The 27,398-nt window shown below is 41.3% G+C and overlaps 1 protein-coding gene and 1 pseudogene across 4 annotated transcripts in view; both read left to right on the forward strand.

Annotated features, from left to right (window-relative positions):
• The window catches only part of CHIC1 (cysteine rich hydrophobic domain 1), a gene marked incomplete at its 5' end in the record, with an annotated part of 179,617 nt that overhangs the window by 29,907 nt on the left and 122,312 nt on the right, over window positions 1-27,398 (forward strand). The window lies entirely within an intron of this gene.
• LOC308510835 (T-complex protein 1 subunit beta-like) lies at window positions 14,424-16,185 on the forward strand (annotated as a pseudogene). The gene is made up of 2 exons: window positions 14,424-15,118; window positions 15,349-16,185. The product of its transcript is annotated as a T-complex protein 1 subunit beta-like (transcript).

A 27,398-nucleotide genomic window follows, 5' to 3' on the forward strand; every position in this document is an offset into this window, starting at 1 on the left:
GTGATTCAAGCTCTCCTGGCTGGGGAGCCACTACTACTGCCAGAGCCATTCCCTGGACATGGCTCTGGCTTGGAGACTGTGCCATCTTAAAAGTTTTATAAGGTCCTTCTTGGGATGAGGCTACGGGGAGCAGCAGCTGCGAGGCACCCAGCCTTGCTACCACCCAAACTTGCCGCAGCCAGTCTGAACCCATGCGCACCCTGTCCCAAACCCCGTGCATGGCCAAGGACACTGTTTGGACCTGCACGACCACCACTGACTCAACAAGACTCTCAACACTGCTGTGGATTTACCTATGGCTGTCCCTACTGTGCTGCCACAACTGCTCTGCTCCACTGCCAGGGCTCTGAGGAAGGAACTGTGCTAAAATCGGGAAGATGGATGTAGTCTCCTCTTCCTTTGACCTACTATAACTGAGGACCTGAGGATACTGAAGAGGCTGCATATCTGTAGGAACTCATTCTGGTGAGTAGAAAGGGGACTGGACAGTAGGACAAGGAAGGAGGGTCAATCCTGCCCACCTGAACACAGGGGAGGTGCTCTCTTTTCCTCCGGCAAAACAGCTGTTTCTGACCCAACCTGCAGCGACCTGAAGTAAGGGGGAACAGCTTGGGGCTGGAAATCTGTGCCCCTGAAGGTGGCGGTGAGGAGTAGCCAGCAAGCCAGGCAGAGCTAAGGCAGTGGAAGGAGAGGAAGTGCCTGCTCACCCCCACAAGCTACTGGCACCACTCCCCACACTAGTCTGATCAAATGATCCTGGCTAACACCAGGATATCCCTGCAGAGGCCAGCTCAGTCAGGGAAGGGAGAACAGCTCAGAACAGAGTCACTTTAGGCATGAGACTCAAGTAGACCCAGCCTCTGGGCTAAGGAAGCCATACCCGCTGGACTACTAGGGACTTCAACCTATAGGGCCTCAATTAGGTTGTCTAGGGCCAAAAAGGGACAATGGTTCACATTGCCTTCCTTGCACCAGAGAAGCTCCTAGGAGGCCCAGGATAGACACACCACACCAAAAAACCAGATTCAACAACAGCAAAATCCAGTGAGCTCCACAAATAACAGATTCTAAGATTTTTGAGTTTGTGAGTGTATATGATTTTGGTTTTAGGTGTGTGTGTGTGTGTGTGTGTGTGTGTGTGTGTGTGTAGTGCCTCTTGTTTTGTTTTTGTTGTCTGTTTGCCCTCTTTTTTCTCTTTTTTTGTTGCATATCTTTATTTTTTCTTTTGATTCTATTATCTTTTTGTCTCATTTTTTTGTCATTTGATTTCATTTTTCTCTTCTCTATTCTTTTTCCATTTAACTTTTCTTATCTATATATTAATATATCTATTATTTTTTTAATATTTTTTATTGATTAAGATATTACATATGTGTCCTTGTCCCCACGTTACCCTCTACCCCCACCCCCCCGCTCATGCCCTCACCCCCCCGTTGTCCGTGTCCATTGGTTAGGCCTATATGCTTGCATATAAGTCCTTTGGTTGATCCTTCCCCTTTGCCCCCACCCTCCCCTACCTTCCCTCCAAGGCCCGACAGTCCAATCAAGGCCTCTCCGTCTCTGGATCAGTCCTTGTTCATCAGTTTATGTTGTTCATTATATTCCACAAATAAGTGAGATCTTGTGGTATTTATCCGCTCTCCAGTTCCATCGATGCTGTGGCAAATGGTAAGAGTTCCTTTTTCTTCTTCCTCTTCTTAAAGAATACCTTTCAGCATTTCATATAATGTTGGTTTGGTGGTGATGAACTCCTTTAGCTTTTTCTTATCCGTGAAGCTCTTTATCTGACCTTCCATTCTGAATGATAGCTTTGCTGGATAAAGTAATCTTGGTTGCAGGTTCTTGCTATTCATCTCTTTGAATATTTCTTGCCACTCTCTTCGGGCCTGCATGGTTTCTGTTGAGAAATCAGCTGACAGTCGGATGGGTACTCCCTTGTAGGTAACTGACTGTCTTTCTCTTGCTGCTTTTAAGATTCTCTCTTTATCTTTTGCTCTTGGCATTTTAATTATGATGTGTCTTGGTGTGGTCCTCTTTGGATTCCTTTTGTTTGGGGTTCTCTGTGCTTCCTGGACTTGTAAGTCCATTTCTTTCACAAGGTGGGGGAAGTTTTCTGTCATTATTTCTTCAAATAGGTTTTCAATATCTTGCCCTCTCTCTCCTTCTGGTACCCCTATAATTCTGATGTTGGTACGCTTGAAGTTGTCCCAGAGTTTCCTTACACTATCTTCATATTTTTTGAGTCTCTTTTCTTTTTTCTTTTTCGGTTGGGTATTTTTTGTTTCTTTGCATTTCAAATCTTTGACTTGATTCTTGGGATCCTCTTGTCTGCTGTTGGATCTCTGTAAATTATTCTTTATTTCAGTCAGTGTATGCTTAATTTCTAGTTGGTCCTTTTTCATGTCCTCCATGGTCTCACTATACTCCTTGAGGGATTCATTAAATTTATCGGCGGTTTCCATAAAATTCTTGACAAACCTTATAAACGTGGCCTTGAACTCTATATCCAGTCGTCTGCCCTCCTCCATTTCTGCCAATTGTGACCTGTTTCTTTGTCTCCGCATTTTGGCTGCTTCCCTGTGTTGATAGAGTGGCCTGCGCTCCAGGTGTCCTGTAGGTCCCAGTGGCTCAGCCTCCCCAGTTACCTGGGGTGGACACTCTTGGTGCACTCTTGGCGCCTTGGTTGTTGTAGGATCACTGGGAGGAATTGACCTCCAGGCCAATTGGCTGTGGGAAGCAGCTGTGTCTGAAGTGGGAGAATGGACCCCCTCTGACCACTGGGTACAGTGGCTCCTGGATCTAAGGAGGTGCTAATTCAGCCCCTGCCTGAGGCCACACAGCAGGAACCACGAAGAGGCTCAGCTGTGAAGCAATGCAAGCCGCTGCGGGGCCTTGGGCCTTCTCTTGGAAGTTCCGGGTCTGCTTGGCTGGGCTGTAGTTAGGTACATTCACATGCAAAAGCCTCTGCTGCAGCCTGGGTGGGGCGGGGCCTCAGGGAGTCAAAAGGGAGGAGAAAGACGCTATGGCTGATTCTCCGCGCCCGGAGTCGCGCGTTTCAGTGTCCCGGTAACGGCTGCAAGCACCTCTGAGGGAAATCCACCCTCAAGTTCGCCCGCTGCCGCCTGACAGACCAGCCTCTGCCCGTATGAGTCCTGGGTCCCCAGAGACTTCCCGGAACCAGAGTTCAGAGCAGTCGGGAGCTTGTGATTCAAAAAGACAGCCGCGTCCTCAGATGCCACCCCCTTTCCGCGCACGCGAGCCACCGCCATACCTCTGCACTCAGCCTCTGCAGCTCCTCTGGCTCTCAGCGTGCTTTTCTTTTCTTCTAGTTGTAGAAATTACACTCAGCCAGCCTTCCTGTTGTTTTGGACGATGTTTGCTCCGTCCTTTGGGATAATTTTCAATTGTTGTGTGGGGCGACTATTTCCCGGTGTTTATCTATGCCGCCATCTTAGTTTTCCATTAATATATCTATTATTATTACATTTTAAATTCATTATTATTGTTTCATTTAATTTCAGTTTCCTTCTCTTTTTCATTGCTATACTAATTAATATTTTAGCTTCTTTCTTGCTCCCATATTGCCAGTTTTCTTTTTCCCCCCTTATTCTTTATATGCCTTCTAAGTCATTGGTCTCATGTATTTTAGTATTTTTTTTTTTAGTTTGTCTTTCCTTTGCTTTCTCTTCTTTTTCCTTAGACTTTACTGCTGTTGTTTGCATAGTTTGATTTTTGTGGTGTTTTTTGTTTGGTCCTATTGTGTCTTGTTCTGTTCTGTCAGCACCTGTAATGATGAGGTGAAATGATGAGGTTGGGGCTGAGCTTCACTGTCAGTAACTCAGAAGGAAGATCCCTCTCACAAATTGGATATCACTGATCAGGGGAGCCCAAATAATGCACAAAAGGGGCAATCATAGAGCATCCAGCTCAGGAGATCAAATAGACCACCATTGGACCCCTCAAGACACTTTCTACATAAGGTCATCACACAAAGAATGGGAAACAGTTCTATCTAATACATAGAAACAAATACAGAGACAGCTAAAAATGGGCAAAAAAACAAGCCCCAAATGAAAGGAAATGAGGGGTGTTCAGAAAAAGAACTAAATTAAATGGAAGCAAGCAACCTATCAGATGTAGAGTTCAAAGCAATGATGATAAAGACAGTTAAGAAACCTAATGCAGGTACGTGCTGCCAGACTCTGTAGGTACGTACCCTTCTGCAGAAATAAAGATATTTGCCTTGGTATCTGGCTCCCAAGTATGTTTTGTGTTCTACCAGGGCCCCTGATTTGGGGGGGGGGGGGGACTCGCTTGATTTCTAACAATTTGGGGGCTCATCTGGGATTCTGTTTGTCGCAAAGGGGACATTAGAACTGTCTCCTGGGCATACCCCACTGCCACGTTGCAGTGGCCTCAGTGAGGAGGAAAAGCCATTACCTACTGGCCAACTATGAGCTCGGGATCGAGAGTCAGCCAGCAACACAGGAAGGGCCCAAGCAAGCAAGAACCGCCGCAATCAGATTAAAGGGCCTCCTAGCTCAAAGCCCTCCTCTTGAGTTTCTGGTTCACTGCCACCTGACTGGGAGACTACATTTGTTCTAATCAAGACTTGGAAGACAAACAAGTTGGAACCCTCCTGGGAAGGACCACACCTTGTCTTGCTTACTGCTGTTCGGATTGTAGAATGAAGTTTGACCTATCACACACAGGTTAAGGGTGGACTACCAGCTTCTCCAGGTGGAGACACTCCAACTTGGATGGCTATTCCAGGGCATAGCCCCTTGAAATTAACAAAAAAAACCTGTGAGTTGTCTTAATAACCATCATGTACTGGGTTGTCTGGAAAATTACAGGGGCTTACAATGTGGGCTGAGGAAATGTGTACAATCCAGATCATGCTTACCCAGTTAAGTTATTGATTAATGTAATTAAGGGAGATAATCCCATAATCCTTCAATTGGATGCCTGCCAAATTACATTATGTGGAGATCTAAACCATCATAGGCAGCTACAGGCCTGCTCCATTTACATGTGTCCTGATACTTCACTGGGAGTGAATGGTGCATCCCCTTATCCTACCTGGAATGATGTATGGTGGACCATCCAATACCAGAGCTGGATGGCTATACCACGACCAGCAGATAAAAAGTTGTCACCTAAAGGCTAGAATCATCTGTATAGAGGTACTCCTCCCAATGCTTACCAGAATTTACAGTGTAATCCCTTGCTCTAACTATAGATAACTTGAATGACTTGGATATTCAGCCTTTAGGCCAAGAGATTGGCTAGGACTAGGTTTAAGAGGAGATGTCACAGGATAAGATCCCCTAGGAAAGTTTGCCCTGAGACTGGTAGCCCCACCCAAGGAAATTGACACTGCCGCCATCATAAAAATAGATAAGGAAATGAATGCCTGGGTGGAATGGATTAAATATTCTGCATGTGCCCTAAATAAAAGTGACTGTTACACTCGCATGGCAGGAAGGCTAGAGTCTCAAGTGGTCCCATTTCCATTCGGATGGACTTCAGACAGTAACAGGGTGAAATGTATGCTTGCCCTGTATCAGGAGGAAACTGCCTGGGGAAATTCTTCCTGTAAGACTCTCTCCCTGTTGTTCCCATCCAACAGAGGTAAAAAGCAAGGATCCCCAAAATGATCCGACCCTCGTCCCCTGATGTAAACTATACCTCCCACGTCTCAATGTGGGAGAGACAGTACTCGGAGGTTATGGTAAACGGCTGAGTATCCTCAGAAGCCAATCATTCTGTGCTGTCGATACCCTGTGCTGATGTCTGGTGGTATTGTGGGAGACCATAAATTGTGGCCTTGCCCAGCAATTGCAGTGGAACTTGCATTCTGACGCAATTGGCTATCCCTTTCACTTTGCCATATTGTAAACCTTTTTCAATGGACAGACAGAAGAGAGGGAGTCCAGGGGGCTCCTTTGATCCCCATCTTTAAACAGATTCCATTGGGGTTTCAAGCAGAGTGCCAAATAAGTTTCAGATTGCTACAGGATTTGAATCTGTCCTTTTCTGGTAGTCTACTATAAACAAGAATGTGGATTGGATTATCCTATATAATAAAAGGATAATATGAACATTGACCCTAACAGTGGAACAACCAGAACGACCACTCAACCAGTCACTATGAGGCGCATTGACCACCTCTCGGTCCCTTTCCCTGACTGGCAGGCTCCAATCACCAAAGGCAAGTAGGGAACTGGGGGTGGGGGGGGGGAAGCGGGTGGCACCAGCCCAAGGCCCCAGCCCCGCCAGTCACCCCACACACAGAGGGCAACCCATGGTGGGGGTAGGGCCAGCAAGCGGGCGGGAACGGCCAAACTCTCAGTCCCTTCCCCCGACCATCAGGCTCTGATCACCAATGGCAAGTGGGGAACTAGGGTTGGTGGCAGTGGGGGGTGGGGCCAGTGAGCAGGTGGAACAGCTGACCTCTCAGTTCCTCCCCCCAGCTGTCAGGCTCTGATCGGAGAACTGGGGTGGGTGATGGCAGCAGGTTAGGAGTTACAGTGATGGGATGTTATATCATCCCATGTATGAAAGGTCTTATCCAAGTGTTAATTGAAACCATATTGACCAAACAGCAAAATAATCTTCTCCTAGACGCTGCAGAGCAGGAAAGTCAATGAATGTTAGCCGACTTTGAAGAGTTAAATAAGAAAAGGGGGGAATTGTGAGAATAAACAAGAAATCTATTCTGTCAAAGGGAGTTTAGGCAACCTCCATTTTGGCTCGAGTGACTTGGCAGCTACCATTTTGGCTCATACGACTTGCAATTCCCCTGCGGGCCACCATTGTGAAATGGAAAAGGTCAACTCCTTCCTTTAAATTAGCCAATCACGCAAGAGTGTGAGCCTAAGCTCTTCCAATCAAGAGTGAAGAACAGATCACGTGCATCAGGCATAAAAGCCTGAGCGGAATGCCTGTTCAGTATACGTGCTGCCAGACTCTGTGTTGGTATGTACCCTTCTGCAGAAATAAAGATATTTGCCTTGCAAAAAAAGATAATGGACACCATAAACAAGAACCAGACAGGAATGAAGAATAATATGTCTGACGTTAAGAACACACTGGAAGAAATTAAATGTAAATTGGCTAAAGCAGAGGACTGAGTCAGTGATTTGGAAGTAAATATAGAAATAAATATCTAATTAGAGTAACAAATAGAAAAACAATTAAAAAGCAGGAGGATAGCTTAAGGGAGCTCTGGGAAAACACAAACGCAACATCTGCCTCATAGGAATACGAGAAGGGAAAGAATGTGAGCAAGGAACAGAGAACCTGTTTGAAGAAATAGTGACAGACAACTTCCCCAACCTGATGAAGGAAAAAGTCACACAAATTCAGGAGGCACAGGGACTCCCAATCAAGATGAACCAAAGGAACCCAGCCAGCGTGACAAAGCGGTTAAGCGTTGACCTATGAACCAGGAGGTAATGGCTCAATTTCTGATCAGGGACAATGCCCGGGTTGCAGGCTTGATCCCAATGAGGGGTGTGCAATCAATGATTTTCTCTCATCATTAATGTTTCTGTCTCACTCTCCTTCTCCCTTCCTCTCTCTGAAATCAATAAAAGTATTTTTAATGGCAAATGTTAAAGACAAAGGAAGAACCTTAAAGGCAGCAAGAGTGAGACAGAAAATTACCTAAAGAGGAGTTCCCATTTAAATGTCATTAGACTTCTCAATAGAAACACTTAAGGCCAAAAGAGAATGGCATGAAGTATTCAAAGTAATGAAAAGCAAAGGCCTGAAGCCAAGACTACTCTATCCACATAGGCTATCATTTAAAATTGAAGGTGAAATAAAAAGCTTTCCATACAAAAGAAAAGCTTAAAGGAGTACATTACCACCAAATCAGCAATGCAAGAAATGTTCATGGGACTGCTTTAGGAAGAAGAAAAGGAGAGAGAGAATAATAGGAATAAAGAAAATTAAAATGGCAATAAATAAATATCTGTCATTAATAACCTTAAATGTAAATGGATTAAATGCTTCAAAAGACACAGGGTGACTGAATGGATAAGAAAACATGACCCAAATATATACTGTATATATGAGCCACCTCAAAACAACAGTAACACAAACTGTAAGTGAGAGGATGGAAAAAATATTCCACACAAATGGAAAGGAAAACAAAGCTGGGGTAGCAATACTGATATCTGACAAATAGACTTCAAAACAAATGGGAATGATTCAACAAGAGAATATAAACCTTGTAAGCATATGCACCCAATACAGGAGCACCCAAATATATGAAAAAAATCTTGATGGACTTTAAGGGAGACATCAACAGCCATACAGTCATAGTAGGGGACTTTAACACCCACTGACATTACTGGATAGATCTTCCAGACAAAAAATGAACAAAGAAACACAGGCCTTAAATGACACACTAGATCAGATGGATCTAACTGATATTTATAAAACATTTCACCCCAAAGCAACAGAATATACATTCTTCTCCAGGTCATATGAAACATTCTCAAAGATAGACCACATGTTAAGGCACAAAACAAGTCTATACAAATTTAAGAAGATTGATATACCATGCATCTTCTCAGATCAAATGGCATGAAGTTAGAAATCAACTACAATAAAAAAAAATCAAAAACGCTCAAATACATGGAGGCTAAATAGCATGTTATTAAGCAATGAATGGGTTACCAATGAGATCAAGCAAGAAATTTAAAACTTCATGGAAACAAATGAAAATGAACACACAACCACCCAAAACCTATGGAACACAGCGAAAGCAGTCCTGAGAGGGAAGTTCATGTCATTACAGGCCTACTCCAAGAAACAAGAAAAAGCACCAGTAAACTATCTAATCCTACAACTAAACACATTGGAAAAAGAAGAGTAAGAAATGCCCAGAGGAAATAGAAGGAAGGACATAATAAATATAAGAATGGAAGTAAATGACATTGAGACTAAAAAACAGTCAAAATATCAATAAATCCAATAGCTGATTCTTTGAAAATATAAACAAGATTGGTTGTGCCAAGCCAGCACAACCATGGGTGAACCTGAGAGGGAGCGGTGAAGGATTTCGAAAAGACAGACAAGTGAAAAACGTTGGGCCTGGGTAAGACACTGCTCTCTGACACAGGTTCAGACCATAAGGTCAAGCTTACAGCTATAGCCTTTGGCTATAATTTTGCTGGGACTTACACATGGCTTTGCCACAAGAAGATCATGCCCTCTCATTAGTCCCAGGCTTGAACCTGTCCAAACGCTGTAACCACTCTCCACATCTCCCCATTTTTTCTGTTTTTAAACATTTCCATTTACATCATCAAAAGCTCTAGGCAAATTATGCAGCATAACCAAAACTCTGGCTATTAACAAAACAATAAACACAGTAATGTTAATGTAATGCAGCAACAAGAGAGAACAAAACTCTGGCTATTAATAAAACAGCAACAATAAGAGAAACCAAACTACAGACATGTTAACATTTTCAGGATATCTTACTCAGAGTCCTCAGATTTGGCTGCACAAGACTTTACAGAAAACTGGCAGCTCGCCAACGCTAGCATAATCAGAAACATAGCTTCCACTTCTTGCTTTTTTAACATCTGCTGGGCCTCAGTTGCTAGCTTCTTCAGCTGAACCCATGTTGGCACCTCGATCCCTTGTGTGTAGCCTTCATTATGTTCTTCTGAGCCACAACTTTCAGTCTTTTGAATGGAGGAACAAAGAGCTTCTCTGGGTCCATTGCGGTGATGCACATAATGCTCTGGCACCCAAATTGGCCACACTGCTCTCTCTAGAAAGATACAAACATCCTCTTCTCCACATCATTACTGGACCTGGCAAAACCATTGTCTGGTTTGTGCATCCTTCCACCAGGCCAACTCGGCGGAGGCTATTGCACTGGAGGTCTGATGCCCTTTGGTTGCCATACAACCCTCTGCAACATAATTCAAAAGATTTAACAGATAATATCCTTCTCCCCCTTTTTGTTTTTGTAGAGAGTAAATATTTGTGTCACCTCAGGGCCCTTGAGATGTCACAAAGCTGTCTCTCAGTTAACTTCCCAAAATACCACACCTGGAAAAGCTGTCAAACATACCCAATTTAAAAATTTTTTTTCTTTTTCTTCTCATGCCTTGCCCCAGGCGGGGAAAACAATGGCCTGTTAACTGAACCCGCAAAACCCCATGAGGTCCAGTGCCCATGAGCAAACAAATTATCTGTACTTTCCTCTACTTCTAGTCTTACACTTAATCTGTATCTTATTTTCTATCTTCTACTTAATCTATATCTTATTTTCTATCTTCTACTTTACTATTTAATCTATCTTCTATTTTTCTACTTAATCTGTATCTTTTCATCTTATTTTCTATCTTCTTTATTCTATTTTCTACCATTTATTTTCTACTGCTTGTTTTCTACCACTTATTTTCTCTACCGCTTATTTTCTCTGCCGCTTATTTTCTCTACTGCTTATTTTCTCTACCGCTTATTCTCTACCGCCTATTCTCTACCACTTATTCTCTACCACTTATTTTCTCTACTGCTTATTTGCTACCACTTATTTCTATCACTTATTTTCTCTACCGCTTATTTTCTCTATTTCTTATCTTTGCTACCAGGATTTCCATTTTTTGCTTTACAGTTCCTAACAAAACATAAGAAATTTAAAAAATACTTCAGTAACCATTGTCTTAGGGATCCCCATCCTGAGATCCTGAATTTCCTATGTTTTACAACCAGCAACTACCAAACCTCGCTCCCTACCTTACTTTTGCTTTCTGCACTTACTTTTGTTTTCTGAGTGCACTTCACTGGAGCCTCCTTTCACCTTCCAATTGTAGTTCCCCTGTATTCAGGCCCCACATAGGGCACCATATGTGCCGAGCAGGCACGGCCATGGGTAAACCTCAGAGGGGGCTGTGAAGGATTTAGAAAAGACAGACCAGAGAAAAAAGTTGGGTCTGGGTGGGACACTGCTCTCTGAAGGGGAGACAGCACCATGGCCTGCAAGACAAGTCTTTATTTTATAGCCATTTTCCATGAGGCAAAGTAAGGGCGTGATTACAGCGTTCTTGTGGGTTTCAAGTCTACTCAATTACATGCACCTGATCAAGCTTTGCTTACTTGCTGCACCTCCCACGGCCCATATCACTCAGCCATGTAGGACCACAGGTGTGGACCATAAGGTCAAGCTTAAAACTATAACCTTTGACTATAATTGTGCTGGGACTTGCACATGGCTTTGCCATGAGAGGATCGTGCCCTCTCATTAGTCCCAGGCTAGAACATGTCCAAATGCTTTAGCCGCTCTCCACAATTGGTGAACCCCTAGCCAGACTCATTGAGAAATGAGAGAGTACCCAAATAAATAAAATCAGAAACCAAAAGGGTGAAGTAACTACTGACACCACAGAAATACAAAAGATTGTAATCAAATGCTATGAACAACTATATGCCAACAAACTGAATAACCTGGGTGAAATGGACAAATTCCTAGAAACATACAACCTTCCAAAACTCAATCAGGAAGAATCAGAAAACATGAGTAGGCCAATAATAACTGATGAAAATGAAGCAGTAATTTAAAAACTCCCGACAAACAGAAGTCCTGGACTGGATGGATTTACAGGAGAGTTTTACCAAACACTCAAAGAAGAACTAACACCTATCTTCCTCAAACTATTCCAAAATATTCAAGAAGAAGGAACACTTCTAAACTCTTTTTACAAAACTAGATAAAGACACTACAAAGCAAGAAAATTACAGGCCAATATCATGAATTAAAATACAATCTAAAATCCTCAACAAAATATCCTTAAGAAAATCTGATCCAGCAATATAGGAAAAACACCATACACTATTATGAAGCAGGTTTTATTCTGGGGATGCAAGGCTGGAACAATACTTGCAAATCAATAACCTGATACATCACACACAAAATGAAAGATAAAAATCACATGATCATATCAACAGATGCAGAAAAGGCATTTGACAAATCCAGAACCCCTTTTTGATAAAAACTCTCTGTAAAGTGGGAATAGAGGTATCATACCTCAACATAACAAAGGCCATATATAACAAACCTACAGCCAACAACATACTCAATGAGCAAAACCTAAAAGTGTTTCCCTTAAGAACAGAAACAAGGAGAAACCCAGATAGCGGCATAGGTTAATGCCGGAGTTTGCTGCCTTGAACAACCACTTCAAAAATACAACTAAAAGACGGAACGGACATCATCCAGAACCACAGGAAGGCTGGCTGAGTGGAAGTTCTACAACTAGGAGGAAAGAGAATAGCATACCGAGACTCAGAGGAGGCGCAGTGCTGAAGTAAAATACTAAGGTGCGGAGTGCATGCGGAGCGGGCTGGCGGTGGAGGGCGCGGTTGTCTGTTTCAATCGGGAGGGAGTCTCAAACTCTGAGCTCCAGATCCGGGCAAGTCTCTAGAGACGCAGACTCAACGGGACTGTCTGGCTTTGGTCGGAACTCGAAGGCAACTTTCTCTCCGAGGTTTGCAGCGGTTGCTGGGACTCTGAGAGGCAGAGCCCCTGGGGACGGGACTGAGAGCAGCCATAACTGCTCACTCCCCCTGCCCGGTAGTTCCCCCGGGACCCGCCCCGCCCAAGCCCTGCACAGAGGCATTTGCGGGATAACCTTAGGCAAAGGCTAGATTAGCACCACCCTAGAGATCCAGCACAGATGTTCTCCCACTGCAGACACAGCTGATTCTCATAGCCAATTGGCCTGGAGGTCAAATCACCCCCAGTATTACCGACAACAATCAAAGCTTAACTACAACAAGACTGCGCACAAAGACCACAAGGGGGTGCACCAAGAAAGCATAAAAAATGCGGAGACAAAGAAACATGACAGAAATGGAGGATATAGAGCTCAAAACCGCACTTTTAAAGTCTTTCAATAATTTGCTAGAAACTGCCAATAAACTTAATGAGATCTACAAGAAATCAAATGAGATGCTCGATGTTGTGATAAAGAACCAACTAGAAATTAAGCATATACTGACTGAAATAACGAATATTATACAGACTCCCAATAGCAGACCAGAGGAGCGCAAGAATCAAGGCAAAGATTTGAAAAGCGAAGAAGCAAAAAACACCCAACCGGAAAAGCAAAATGAAAAAAGAATCTGAAAATATGAAGACAGTGTAAGGAGCCTCTGGGACAGCTTCAAGTGTACCAACATCAGAATTATAGGGGTACCAGAAGATGAGAGAGAGCTAGTTATTGAAAACCTATTTGAAGAAATAATGACAGAAAACTTCCCCTACCTGGTGAAAGAAATAGACTTACAAGTCCAGGAAGTGCAGAGAACCCCAAACAAAAGAAATACAAAGAAGACCACACCAAGACACATCATAATTAAAATGCCAAGAGCAAAAGACAAGGAGAGAATCTTAAAAGTAGCAAGAGAAAGAAACTCAGTTACCTACAAGGGAATACCCATATGACTGTCAGCTGATTTCTCAACAGAAACTTTGCAGGCCAGAAGAGAGTGGCAAGAAATATTCAAAGTGATGAATACCAAGAACCTGCAACCAAGATTACTTTATCCAGCAAAGCTATCATTCAGAATTGAAGGTCAGATAAAGAACTTCACAGATAAGGAAAAGCTAAAGGAGTTCATCACCACCAAACCAGGATTATATGAAATGCTGAAAGGTATCCTTTAAGAAGAGAAAGAGGAAGAAAAAGGTAAAGATACAAATTATGAACAACAAATATGCATATATCAACAAGTGAATCTAAGAATCAAGTGAATAAATAATCTGATGTACTGAATGAACTGGTGATTATAATAGAATCAGGGACATGGAAAGGGAATGGACTGACTATTCTTGGGGGGAAAGGGGTGTGGGAGATGCAGGAAGAGACTGGACAAAAATCGTGCACCTATGGATGAGGACCATGGGTGGGGAGTGAGGGGGGAGGGTGGGGTGGGAACTGGTAGGAGGGGACTTATGGGGGGGAAAAAGAGGAACAAATGTAATTATCTGAACAATAAAGATTTAATTTCAAAAAAAAAAAAGAACAGAAACAAGATAAGGATGTCCGCTTTCACTACTCTTACTCAACATAGTACTGGAAGGTCTAGTAAGGGTGATCAGACAAGAAGAAATAAAAGGCATCCAAATTGGAAAGGAGGAAATAAAACTGACATTTTTCATAGATGATATGATATTGTATATGGAAAACTCTAAAGACTCCCCCAGCAAACTATTAGACTTAATAAATGAATTCGACAATATAGCAGGATACAAAATCAGCATCCAGAAATTGATGGCACTTTTATACATCAACAATGAACTTTCATAAAGAGATACTAGACATCCAGCTTCTCTCTCCTCAGATCCCAAGCTGTAAGGGAGTAGCATGAATGGCCACCTCTTCAGAAACATGGCATCCCTTTCCCTTGCACCTGTCAACATCTTCAAGGCTGCTGCTGATGAAGGGAGAGCAGAGACAGCTTGTCTGTTTTTCTTTATTGGTGCCATCACTATTGGAGACTTGTAAAGAGCACCTTGAGACCCAAAGGCATGGACAAAATTATGTTAAGCAGTGGACAAGATGCCTCTCTTATGATGACCAATGATGGTGCAACTATTCTAAAAAGCATTGGTGTTGATAATCCAGCAGCTAAAGTTTTAGTTGATATATCAAGGATTTGGGATGATGAAGTTGGTGATGGGATTACCTCTGTTGCTGTTTTATCAAAATTCCTAAGGGTAGCAGAATCTTTAATTTCTAAAAAGATTCATCCTCAGACCATCATTGCCGGTTGGAGAGAAGTCACAAAGGCATCAAGGCAGGCTCTGTTGAATTCTGCAGTTGACCGTGGTTCTGATGAAGGTAAATTCCGTCAAGATTTAATGAACATTTTAGGAACAATATTATCTTCAGAACTTCTTACTTATCACAAAGATCACTTTGCTAAGTTATCTGTCAAAGCTGTTCTCAGATTGAAAGGTTCTGGTGATCTGGAGGCAATTCACGTCATCAAGAAGGTAGGAAGAAATCTGGTGGATTCTTAATTAGATGAAGGCTTTCTGTTGGATAAAAAAAATTGGAGTATCCCTGACCGGTTTGGCTCAGTGGATAGAGCATTAGCCTGGGGACTGAAGGGTCCCAGGTTTGATTCCAGTCAAGGGCATGTACCTTGGTTGAGGGCACATCCCTGGTGGGGAGTGTGCAGGAGGCAGCTGATCGATGTTTCTCTCTCATCTATGTTTCTAACTCTCTATCCCTCTCCCTTCCTCTCTGTAAAAGAATCAATAAAAATATTTTAAAATATTGGAATAAATCAACCAAAGTGAATTGAAATGCTAAAATTCTTATTGCAAATACTGGTATAGATTCAGACAAAATAAAGATATTTGATTCCCATGTAAGAGTTGATTCTACAGCAAAGGTTCCTGAAATAGAAAAAGCAGAAAAGGAAAAATTGAAGGAGAAAGTTGAATGTATTCTTAAGCATGGGATAAGTTGCTTTATTAACAGGCAGTTAATTTATAATTATCCTGAGCAGCTTTTTGGTGTTGCTGACTATTGAACATGCAGATTTTGCAGGTGTATAACGCCTGGCTCTTGTCACAAGTGGTAAAATTGCCTCTACCTTTGACCACCCAGAACTAGTGAAGCTTGGAAGTTTCAAGCTTATTGAGGAAGTCATGATTAGAGAAGACACATTCATTCACTTTTCTGGGGTAGCCCTTGGTGAGGCTTGCACTATTGTTCTTCTTGGTGCCACTCAACAAATTTTAGATGAAGCAGAAAGATCTTTGCATGATGCTTTTTGTGTCCTTGCACAAACTGTGAAGGATTCTAGAACAGCTTATGGAGGAGGCTATTCTGAGATGCTGATGGCTCATGCTGTGTCACAGCGAGAATGTTGCCTACTATTATAGCTGACAATGCAGACTATGACAGTGCAGATGTGGTGGTACAGCTCTGAGCTGCCCATAGTGAAGGCAGTACAAATGCTGGACTGGATATGATGGAAGGTACTATTGGTGATATCGCAATACTGGGCATAACAGAAAGTTTCCAAGTGAAGCAGCAAGTTCTTCTGAGTGCAGTTGAAGCAGCACAGGTGATTCTGCATGTGGATAACATCATCAAAGCAGCACCAAGGAAATGTGTCCCTGATCACCACCCTTGATAAGCATTCCTGTATACTGTTATGCTCTGGCCTAATTCATAGCAAAGTTGTTTGAAAGACGTCAATTTCTTAAAGAAGATTGTGGAATCAAATTTTATCTGTGGTTCTTATGTCCTTAAGATTAGACATTTAGCTGACCTTTTATTTTAACATGGGTCTAATTTATTTGCTGTTCATTTCCCATAAAATTCAGTTGTTTTTCAAGTCAATTTCTCATATTTTGCATAAAAATAAAAACTTGAACAATTAAAAAAAAAGAAACTAAAATATCAATCCATTTTGCCATTGCAAAAAAGAATAATAAGATACCTAGGAATAAACTTAACCAAGGAGGTAAAAGACCTGAACTCGGAAAGCTATTGGACATTGAAAAAATTAATAAAGAAAGATACCAAAAAATGTAAGAGTATACCATGTACATGGAAGACTTAACATTATTAAAATGTCCATAATACCCATGCCTATCTATAGGGTCAATAAAATCCCTATTAAAATGTCAACAGCAATACAAAGTAATGCAATGCAAGGGACTGAATCCAAGAATACTATACTCAGGGGAGAAACCAAGATGGCGGCATAGGTAAACACCGGAAATTGCTGCCTCCCACAACAACTTCAAAAATACAACGAAAAGACAAAACGGACATCATCCAGAACTACAGGAAGGCTGGCTGAGTGGAAATTCTACAACTAGAAGGAAAAAGAAAAGCACATGCAGACTCAAAGGAGGTGTGGAAGTAAAGTGCAGACATACAGAGGCTCAAGCACACGCGGAAAGGGGCTGCCACCTGAGGACATGGCTGTCTTTTTAAATCGGGAGGGAGTCACAATCTCCTGACTGCTCTGAACTCCGGTTCCGGGAAGTCTCTGGGGACCCAGGACTCATACGGGGAGAAACTGGACTGTCTGGCAGCAGGCAGAACTCGGAACTTGAGGGCGGCTTTCCCTCAGAGGTGCTTGCAGCAATTACCTGAACACTGAGACGTGGGGCCCCTTAGGGCAGGGCTGAGGATCCGCCATAGCTGCTTGCTCCGCCCTTTGATTCCCTGAGACCCCGCCCCACCCAGAGCTGAGGATCCGCCATAGCTGCTTGCTCCACCCTGGCTGCAGCAGAGGCTTTTGCATATGAATGCCCTGGCACTTTGCAACCTGAAAATTACCTAACAAATTGCAGCTGGGGCAGACAGACTCAGAACTTCCAAGAGAGGGCCCAAGGCCCCATAGAAGCTTGCATTGCTTCACAGCTGGGCCTCATCTGGGCACCTCCAAGCTCCAAAAAAGGAAGGGGAATCTGCATTTCTCTTCGTAGCTCCTGCTGGGTAACCTCAGGCAGAGGCTAAATTAGCACCTCCTTAGATCCAAGAGCCAGTTTACCCAGTGGTCAGAGTGGGACCATCCAGATTACAACTCCTCAGATCCATAGGGGACACACTCATGGGGAAGACTCAGTGAGCACCAAAGCCCCACTGAAGCAAGTCTTTCCCCAGAAGGGTGTCTTCAGCACAGTTCTCCCACTGCAGACACAGGTGATTCTCACTGCCAATTGGCCTGGAGGTCAATTCCTCCCAGTGATGCCAACAACAATCAAGGTTTAACTACAACAAGACTGTGCACAAAGCCCACAAAGGGGTGCACCAAGAGTGTCCACCTCAGGTAACTGGGGAGGCTGAGCCACTGGGCCCTACAGGACACCTAGCACACAAAACCACTCTACCAACACAGGGAAGTATAAAAATGTGGAGACAAAGAAACAGGTCACAAATGACAGAAATGGAGGAATGCAAACTACTGGATATAGAGTTCAAGACCACGTTTATAAGGTTTTTCATGAATTTTATGGAAACCGCCGATAAATTTAGTGAGACCCTGGCGGATATGAAAAAAGACCAACTAGAAATTAAGCATACACTGACTGAAATAAAGAATAATATACAGAGATCCAACAGCAGACAAGAGGATCCCAAGAATCAAGTCAAAGATTTGAAATACGAAGAAACAAAAAATACCCAACCGAAAAAGAAAAAAGAAAAAAGAATCCAAAAATATGAAGATAGTGTAAGGAGCCTCTGGGACAACTTCAAGCGTACCAACATCAGAATTATAGGGGTACCAGAAGAAGAGAGAGACAAGATATTGAAAACCTATTTGAAGAAATAATGACAGAAAATTTCCCCTACCTGGTGAAAGAAATAGACTTACAAGTCCAGGAAGTGCAGAGAACCCCAAACAAAAGGAATTCAAAGAGGACCCCATCAAGACACATCATAATTAAAATGCCAAGAGCAAAAGACAAAGAGAGAATCTTAAAAGCAGCAAGAGAAAGAAAGTCAGTTACCTACAAGGGAATACCCATATGACTGTCAGCTGATTTCTCAACAGAAACTTTGCAGGCCAGAAGAGAGTGGCAAGAAATATTCAAAGTGATGAATAGCAAGAACCTGCAACCAAGATTACTTTATCCAGCAAAGCTATCATTCAGAATTGAAGGTCAGATAAAGAGCTTCACAGATAAGAAAAAGCTAAAGAAGTTCATCACCACCAAACCAGCATTATATGAAATGCTGAAAGGTATTCTTTAAGAAGAGGAAGAAGAAAAAGGAACTCTTACCATTTACCACAGCATGGATGGGACTGGAGAGCATTATGTGAAGTGAAATAAGCCAGTCAGAGAAGGGTAAACACCACATGATCTCACTCATTTGTGGAATATAATGAACAACATAAACTGATGAACAAGGACTGATCCAGATACAGAGTCATTGATTGGACTGTCAGGCCTTGGAGGGAAGGTAGGGGAGGGTGGGGGGTAAGGGGGAAAGATCAACTGAAGGTCTTATATGCAAACATATAGGCCTAACCAATGGACACGGACAACGGGGTGGTGAGGGCATGAGCCGGGGATGGGCAGGGGGTAGGGGGTAACGTGGGGATAAGGACACATATGTAATATCTTAATCAATTATATATATATATATATATATATATATATATATATATATATATAGAGAGAGAGAGAGAGAGAGAGAGAGAGAGAGAGAGTATTATACTCAGCAAGGCTATCATTCAAAATTGAAGGTGAAATCAGGAGCTTAATAGAAAGAAAAAGGCTAAGGGAGTTTATTACCACCAAACCAGCAATGGAAGAAATGCTAAAGGGACTGATATAAAAAGAAGATAGAAATGGAAGCAGGAACACAGGCATAAAAAATTAAAATGGCCGAAACCGGTTTGGCTCAGTGGATAGAGCGTCGGCTTGTGGACTGAAAGGTCCCAGGTTCGATTCTGGTCAAGGGCATGTACCTGGGTTGCGGGCACATCCCCAGTAGGAGATGTGCAGGAGGCAGCTGATCGATGTTTCTCTCTCATCGATGTTTCTAACTCTCTATCTCTCTCCCTTCCTCTCTGTAAAAAATCAATAAAATATATTCAAAAAAAATTAAAATGACAACAGACAAGTACCACAATAATAACCTTAAACATAAATGGACTAAATGCTCCATTCAAAAGACATAGGGTAGCTGAATGGATAAGAAAACATGATCCATATATTTGCTATCTACAAGAGATCCACCTCAGAACAAAGGACACACAGACTGATAGTGAAGTGATAGAAAAAAAATTTTCAAGCAAATAGAAAGGAAAAAAAAAAAAAAAGCTGGAGTATCAATACTTATATCTGACAAAATAGACCTCAAAGTAAAGGCCATAACAAAAGATAAAGATGGCCACTTCATAATATTAAAGGGAGCAATTCAACAAAAGGATATAAGTTGGTAAACATACATGCACCTAATATAAGAGCACCCAAATACATAAAACAACTTCTGGAAGATATAAAGGGAGAAATTGACAGCAATACAATCATAGTAGGGGACTTTAATACCTCATTGACACCACTGGATAAATCCTCTAAACAAAAAATCAGGAAAGAAACAACAATCCTAAATGAATCACTAGATCAGATGGACTTAATTTACATCTTCAGAACATTTCACCCCAAAGCTAAAGAATTTATATTCTTCTAAAGAGAAGCACCAGTAAACTATCTAATCCTATGCCACCCACCCCCAGTTCCCCACATGACATTTTCAAAGATAGACCACATATTGGATCACAGGCAAAGTCTCTTCAAATTCAGGAAGATAGAAATCTTATCAAGCATCTTCTCACATCACAATGGCATAAAATTAGAAATCAACTATAATGAAAACAATAAAAAAAATCAAGCAATTGGAGGCTATATGGCATGCTGTTACACAATGACTGGGAAAAAAAGATGGCGGTTGGCAGGATGAGGATGAGGGATAGGAAGCGAGTAATTGAGGGGATGAAAGGAGAGTGTGTGGATGTGTGTGGTGTGTGTGTGAGTGAGTGAAGGACAGTTAAATCCAGCAGGAGCAACAGAGGCTGGCAGACCAGGCTCTCTTGGACAGGGAGAGACTACCACTGCTGCAGGCACTCCCTGAATTGCAGCACTCAGCATGGATCCCACATTATCATGAAGGGGAGAGCGGCCTATTCTAGGAACTCATCAGTACCACCACCCAGACAGGCCTTGGACACTGCCCAGCAGCCACTCCAGCCAAAATCCTGATGCCCCACCCACAGACCCGCGGACCCTGGGACTTCCACCTCCAAAGTTGCACCACTCCCACAGCAGTAAGTGCAACACCCCCCTCCCCAGCAGCAGAACTCCAGACACCACATTCAAGCACTTCCAACATTCGCATGTTTCCAACATTCACCCATTTCCAGCGCGCAGACTTCCAGGGCACACCACTCCATAGACAGCTCTTGGAATGCCACTGTGAACTCCTGCTGGGTAGGATTTTGAACAGAGAAGGGTATGCTGCCCCACAGTAGAAATTCTGAATTCCCTCTTCCTGAATAACTTCCCACAGACAACCCAGCTACGCATCTTTAGGTCCAGGGCCCCTCAGAGTGAGTTAGAATTCTGTGCCAGCAAATGCACTGCCACAGTCGTGCATTTCCAATGAACAGGCACCCAGAGCCCATCTACACACAGGACGCTTGTGGGAGCCTCTGCAAGCCCGTGCTAGGTGCGATCTTGGACAAACAGGGACACACTCCTCCCGGCAGTAGAAATTCTGAATTCACTCACCCTGGATACCTATCCACAGATGCCTCAATTACGTAGCTTCAGTGCCAGGGCCCTTCAGAGTGCTTCAATACACCACGCTGGAAAACGCACTGCTGATACCCCTGTGAGCCGCCACTGGGAGCACGTGCCTATCCAACACAGGTGCAGCAGCAAAAACTCAATCTTCCCACCCCACAGCTACAGAACTCAGGACACTACAGTTGCATGCTTTTTCAGTGCTACTGTGAGTCCCTGCTGGGCATGCGCGATTTCAACCAAGGGCCTAAGACAGCAAAAATTGGGACACCCCCCTCCATGACTGCTGCTGACTTCTAGACACTGCAGATGCTCATTTCCAACTAACAGGCCTACATCAAGAGAACCCAAATAGCACAAGAAGGTAGCTACGCTAAACTACCAAGCCCAGGAAACCTGAGAGATCACATCAGTACCACCATCCCCAAAAGAACCTGGGTAGCAAAGCAATCGGATCTACAATTAAAACATTACAGATAAACGTGGAAGAAACCCTAACAAGATTGGCTCAGTAGATAGAGCATCGACCTGTGGACTGAAGGGTCCCGGGTTCGATTCTAGTCAAGGGCATGTACCTTGGTTGCAGGCACATCCCCAGTAGGGAGTGTGCAAGAGGCAGCTGATCAATGTTTCTCTCTCATCGATGTTTCTAACTCTCTATCCCTCTCCCTTCCTCTATGTAAAAAATTAATAAAATATATATCTTTTTAAAAAATTGGAAGACAAAAAAGCAATCCCCAAAGAAAAGAAAAATAAGAATCATCAGAAAGGGAGTTAAATGAAACAGGCTAGCAACATATCAGAGAAAGAATTCAGAGTAGTGGTTAAAGCAGTGATGACGAACCCTTTGAACTTGGCATGTCAAAATTTTGAAAAACCATAACTTAACTCTGGTGCCATGTCACATATAGAAATATTCATAATTTTTTTTGGATATTTACAACCATAGTAAAAAAAAAATTATATTTTTATATTTATTTTATATATTTAAATGCCATTTAACAAAGAAAAATCAACCAAAAAATATGTATAAAATGAACAAAAACAGAAAAACAATGTACATTTATGAAAAAATAATAATAAAAAAATGATAAATGGTACGAAAACTAGAAATTAGTGACTTTTTGGTGCTGAAGTTGGTCTGCTAATTCTTCGATTGCAGGTTCATACTTGGTGCACTTCAAGGCCAAGCAAGCGCCACTAACTTTATCTGTTAGCCGGTTTCTTTTGTTCGTTTTAATATTATTTAATGCTGAGAACAAAGTCTCACAAAAATATGTTGATGAAAAAATTGTTAGCAAAGCCATCGCTAGATTTTTTATGTCACTAAAAGTGTCAGGTACTCTGTTCCAAGCACTCAAAATTTCTTGTTCATAGTTGCACTCTTCTTCATTATTCAAATGATTTCGTTCCAGATTTTCAAGTTTTGACCTTAAGTCGACAAACACATGAGTCCAAATGCTACCTTGAAAATCTGCAAGTTGCATCTCTAAATCATCAATTTGCATCCATTGGAAATCCTTTAATTCCAAAGTACTGTAAACAACTACTTCCAGATACTTAATTATTTTAATGGTCTGTTCTAGGCTTCTAAATTGGTGAATCTTTCACTGAACTGTTCAAATAACGAGTTTGCTATATTCTGGTACATAAGTATGGACTCCATTATACTCATTGTAGTGGCCTTCTCGAAATACTTTTTTATCCGAGGAAAATACTTATAAGTTTTAGTTTCAATATCTCGCTTGAAAATTTTAAGTTTACTTTCAAAAGATTTGATGTATCCAAACATAACGTCAATACTTTTGCCAAAACCTTGTAATTTTAAGTTCAGTTCATTCATATGAACAGAGAGACCTGTAAAAAACATCAAATTGCTGACCCACTTATGATTATTGATCTGAGGAAATTTTGCCAGATCCCTATTCTCAATAAATACCATAATTTCTTCAAAGCACTCCACAAATCACTCAAGTAATTTACCTCGACTCAGCCATCTCACATTATTGAACATCAGTAGTCCACTGTAGGTTGAATCAACTTCCTGTAAAAGTGCAGAAAATTCTCGTTTGTGAAGGGGTCGAGAAGCTATAAAATTCACAATTTTTGTTACAACTGACATTAAATCATTCAATTCTGAGAATCCCAATTTCTCACACAACACCTCCTGATGGATAATGCAATGAAAAGGTAAAAGTGGATATCTAATAGCTTCCATAAACAATTTCAGGAATCCCACATTTTTTCCCACCATATTTGGTGCCCCATCTCTCGTGACTGACACAATTTTAGAGATATCAATGTTTAGGTCACTGAATGTTTTTATAACAACCTTACATATTTCATTTCCTGATGTACTTATTGGCACTGATTCTAACTTTATCAACTCTTCTCTCATTCTGAGACAATCAGAATATCTAGCAATAATGGCCAACCGAGCATTTGATGTGACATCAGTAGTTTCATCAAGAGAAATTGAAAAATATTTACAACTATTTAAGTCTTTTTTTAATTGCTGTTGTACGTTTTTGTTAAGATATATTATTCTGTCTTTGATAGTATTTCTACTGAGTGGTAACTCAGAAATTCTTTTAATAATATCATCTTTATTTTTCATATCATGAAATAGAGCTGGTTCACATCTTAGAAATGTTTCCTTAATAAATTCTCCATCACTGAGGGCTTTTCCATGCTGAGCTATGGAGTGAGCAATACAGTAACTTGCTGATGTTAAATTTGTAGAGCATCTTACAAATTTAATGATGGAATTTGATTGACTTTTATAGAGGTATAGCTGCCTAGAAATGCATTCCTTCCTTTCATCGATACTTTTTTTCAAGAGCTGACAATGATTAGTTTCAAAATGTCTCTTTACATTCCACATTCTGCTTACTACCATTTCATTACACAGTATGCACAATGATCTGTTGTTTCTGTCGACAATCCCGTACATCTTGGTCCATATGTCTTCAAAGGGTCGGCTGCTGCTACTTCCACTTCCTTTATCATTCAATATTGCTTTTTTATTTTGTGATTCTCCATCACAAGGCTGCAAAAATAAACAAATATAAATCACGGTGTTTTTTTATAAAAGGTTGATAGGTTTCTTACCTATTAACTTTTTGTAGTGTTGTTGCACTGACTCCTGGTGCAAAACAATTCAAAGATAGTATGTATAACCAACAAATATATGGTGCTGTAATCAATTATCCAACACGCAGAATGTCTCATCAAGCACTGTTGCACTCTATATCTTTTTCTTCTAACCCTCCCACTCCTGTCTCCTAACGAACATGGCAATCAAGTGTGTCCATTTGCCGAACGCACAGGAAGCTTAACTGAGGCACATGTTGACAATAACGAAGCCATTTCCAGAATTGGGCATTTTGTCACTCGAGTAAAAATGAAATGTCGTAAGTAAACATTAATCTCTTTACAGTGCAGTTCTTAACCTTTTTATATTAATGTCAATATTGGAACAATTTATCTTGGATGTTTTCACTATGTATCTTTGCTACGCAACACTGATGTATATGCTTACATCAGGTTTTAGAATTGCATGATTGATCACAAGTAACGTGAGTAATAATATTACTCAAGTGATGCCCAACTCTGGCCATTGCAAGAGACAAATATTTGAATTATGCAATTTTTTGTCTCTGTCAATGCATGTCATCTAAAATGAGTTCGTGTGTCACCTCTGACAAGCGTCTCATAGGTTCGCCATCACTGGGTTAAAGTATGCTCAAAAAGCTGGATGACAAATACACACAACTCAATGAGAATTATAAGGAGCTGAATGAGAATGTCACCAGCATGAAAGGAAACCAAGAGTAGATGGAGAATGAAATAGTTGCAATAAAGAACACAATGGAAGGCTTAACCAGTAGACTACAAGAGGCTGAGGACCGCATCAGCGAATTAGAAGACATGTTAGGAAAAATCACACAAACACAGGAGCAACTGGAAAGAAGATTTAAAAAGCAAGAGGAGAGCCTAAGGGAGCTTTGGGACAACACAAAATGAAACAACATTCACATAATGGGAGTACCAGAAGGAGAGGAAGAGAAGCAAGGAATAGAAAACCTGTGTGAAGAAATAATGACAGAAAACTTCCCTGACATTGGCAAGACAAAAACTATGCAAGTGCAAGAAGCACATAGAGTGCCAAACAAGATGAACCCCAAAAGACTGATACCAAGACAATCATAATTAAATTGGCATACACCACCGACAAAGTAAGAATCTTAAAGGCTGCCAGAGAGAAACCGAAAGTTACTTACAAGGGCGCTCCTATTAGAATATCAACTGATATTTCAACAGAAACACACCAGGCAAGAATGGAATGGAATAAAATATACAAAGTGATGCAAAGCAAGGGAATGAATCCAAGAATACTATACCCAACAAGGCTATCATTCAAAATTGAAGGTGAAACAAGGAACTTCACAGACAAAAAAGGGGCTAAGAGAGTTTATTACTACCAAGCCAGCAATGCAACAAATGCTAAAGGGACTGCTGTAAAAAGAAGAAAGAGAAAGACAAGAAGAAACACAAACATTAAGAATAAAAATAACAACAAACAAGTACTTATCAATAATATCATTAAACATAAATGGATTAAATGCACCAGTCAAAGGACGTAGGGTAGCTGAATGGATAAGAAAACAGGACCCATATATTTGCTGTCTGCAAGAGACCCACCTCAGAACAAAGGATTCACACAGACTGAGAGTGAAGGGATGGAAAAAATTTTTCAGGCACATGGAAATGAGAAGAAAGCTGGGGTTGCAATACTTATATCTAACAAAATAGACCTCAAAGTAAAGGCCATAACAAGAGATAAGGAAGGACACTACATAATACTAAAGGGAGCAAATCAACAAGAATATATAACTCTGGTAAACCCAATACAGGAGCACCCAAATATATAAAACAACTTCTGGAATATATCAAGTGTGAGATCGATAGCAATACAGTCATAGTAGGGGACTCTAATAACCCAGTGACAACACTGGATAAATCCTCTGAACAAAAAAATCAGCTAAGAAATAGCAATCCTAAATGATTCACTAGATCAGATGGACTTAATTGACATCTTCAGAATATTTCACTCCAAAGCTACAGAACATACATTCTTCTCTAGTGCACAAGGGACATTTTCAAAGATAGAGCACATATTAGGAAACAGGCAAAGTCTCCTCAAATTCAAGAGAATAGAAATCATAACAAGCGTCTTCTCAGATCACAATGGCAGAAAACTAGAAATCAACTACAATAAAAACAATGAAAAAAATGAAACACTTGGAGGCTAAACAGCATGCTATTAAACAATGATTGGGTTACCAAGGAGATCAAAGAAGAAATAAAAAGCATCCTGGAAACAAATGACAGTGAAAACACAACAATCCAAAATCTATGGGAAACAATGAAAGCAGTCCTGAGAAGGAAGTTCATAGCTCTACAGGCTCACCTCAAAAAACAAGAAAAACTGGCAATAAGTGATCTAACCCTACAATTCAAAGAGTTAGAAAAAGAGAAACAAGAAAAGCCCACAGTATCCAGAAGGAAGGAAATAGTAAACATCAGAGCAGAAATAAACAACATGGAGACCAAAAAAAAAAAAAATACAAAATATCTATGTAAACAAGAGCTGGTTCTTTGAAAGGATAAATAAGATTGATAAACCTCTAGCCAGGCTCACCATGAAGCAAAGAGAGAGGACCCAAATACACAAAATTAGAAATGAAAGAGGTGAAGGAACAACTGATCCTACTGATATACAAAGGAATGTAAAAAGATACTATGAACAACTCTACTCCAAAAATACTGGACAACCTCAATAAAATGGACACATTCCTAGAAAAATACAAGCTTCCAAAACTCAATCAGGAAGAATCAAAACCCGGGAATAGTCCGATAACTGCTGATGAAATTGAAAGAGTAATCAAAAACCTTCCAGCAAACAAAAGCCCTGGACCAGATGCCTTCAAAGGGGAATTTTACCAAATATTCAAAGAAGAATTAAAACCAATCCTTCTCAGACTATTAAAAAAAATTCACGAGGCAGGCACAC

The sequence above is a fragment of the Myotis nattereri genome (assembly GCF_964212035.1).
Source record: "Myotis nattereri genome assembly, chromosome: X".
In the NCBI taxonomy this organism is placed as follows: domain Eukaryota; kingdom Metazoa; phylum Chordata; class Mammalia; order Chiroptera; family Vespertilionidae; genus Myotis; species Myotis nattereri.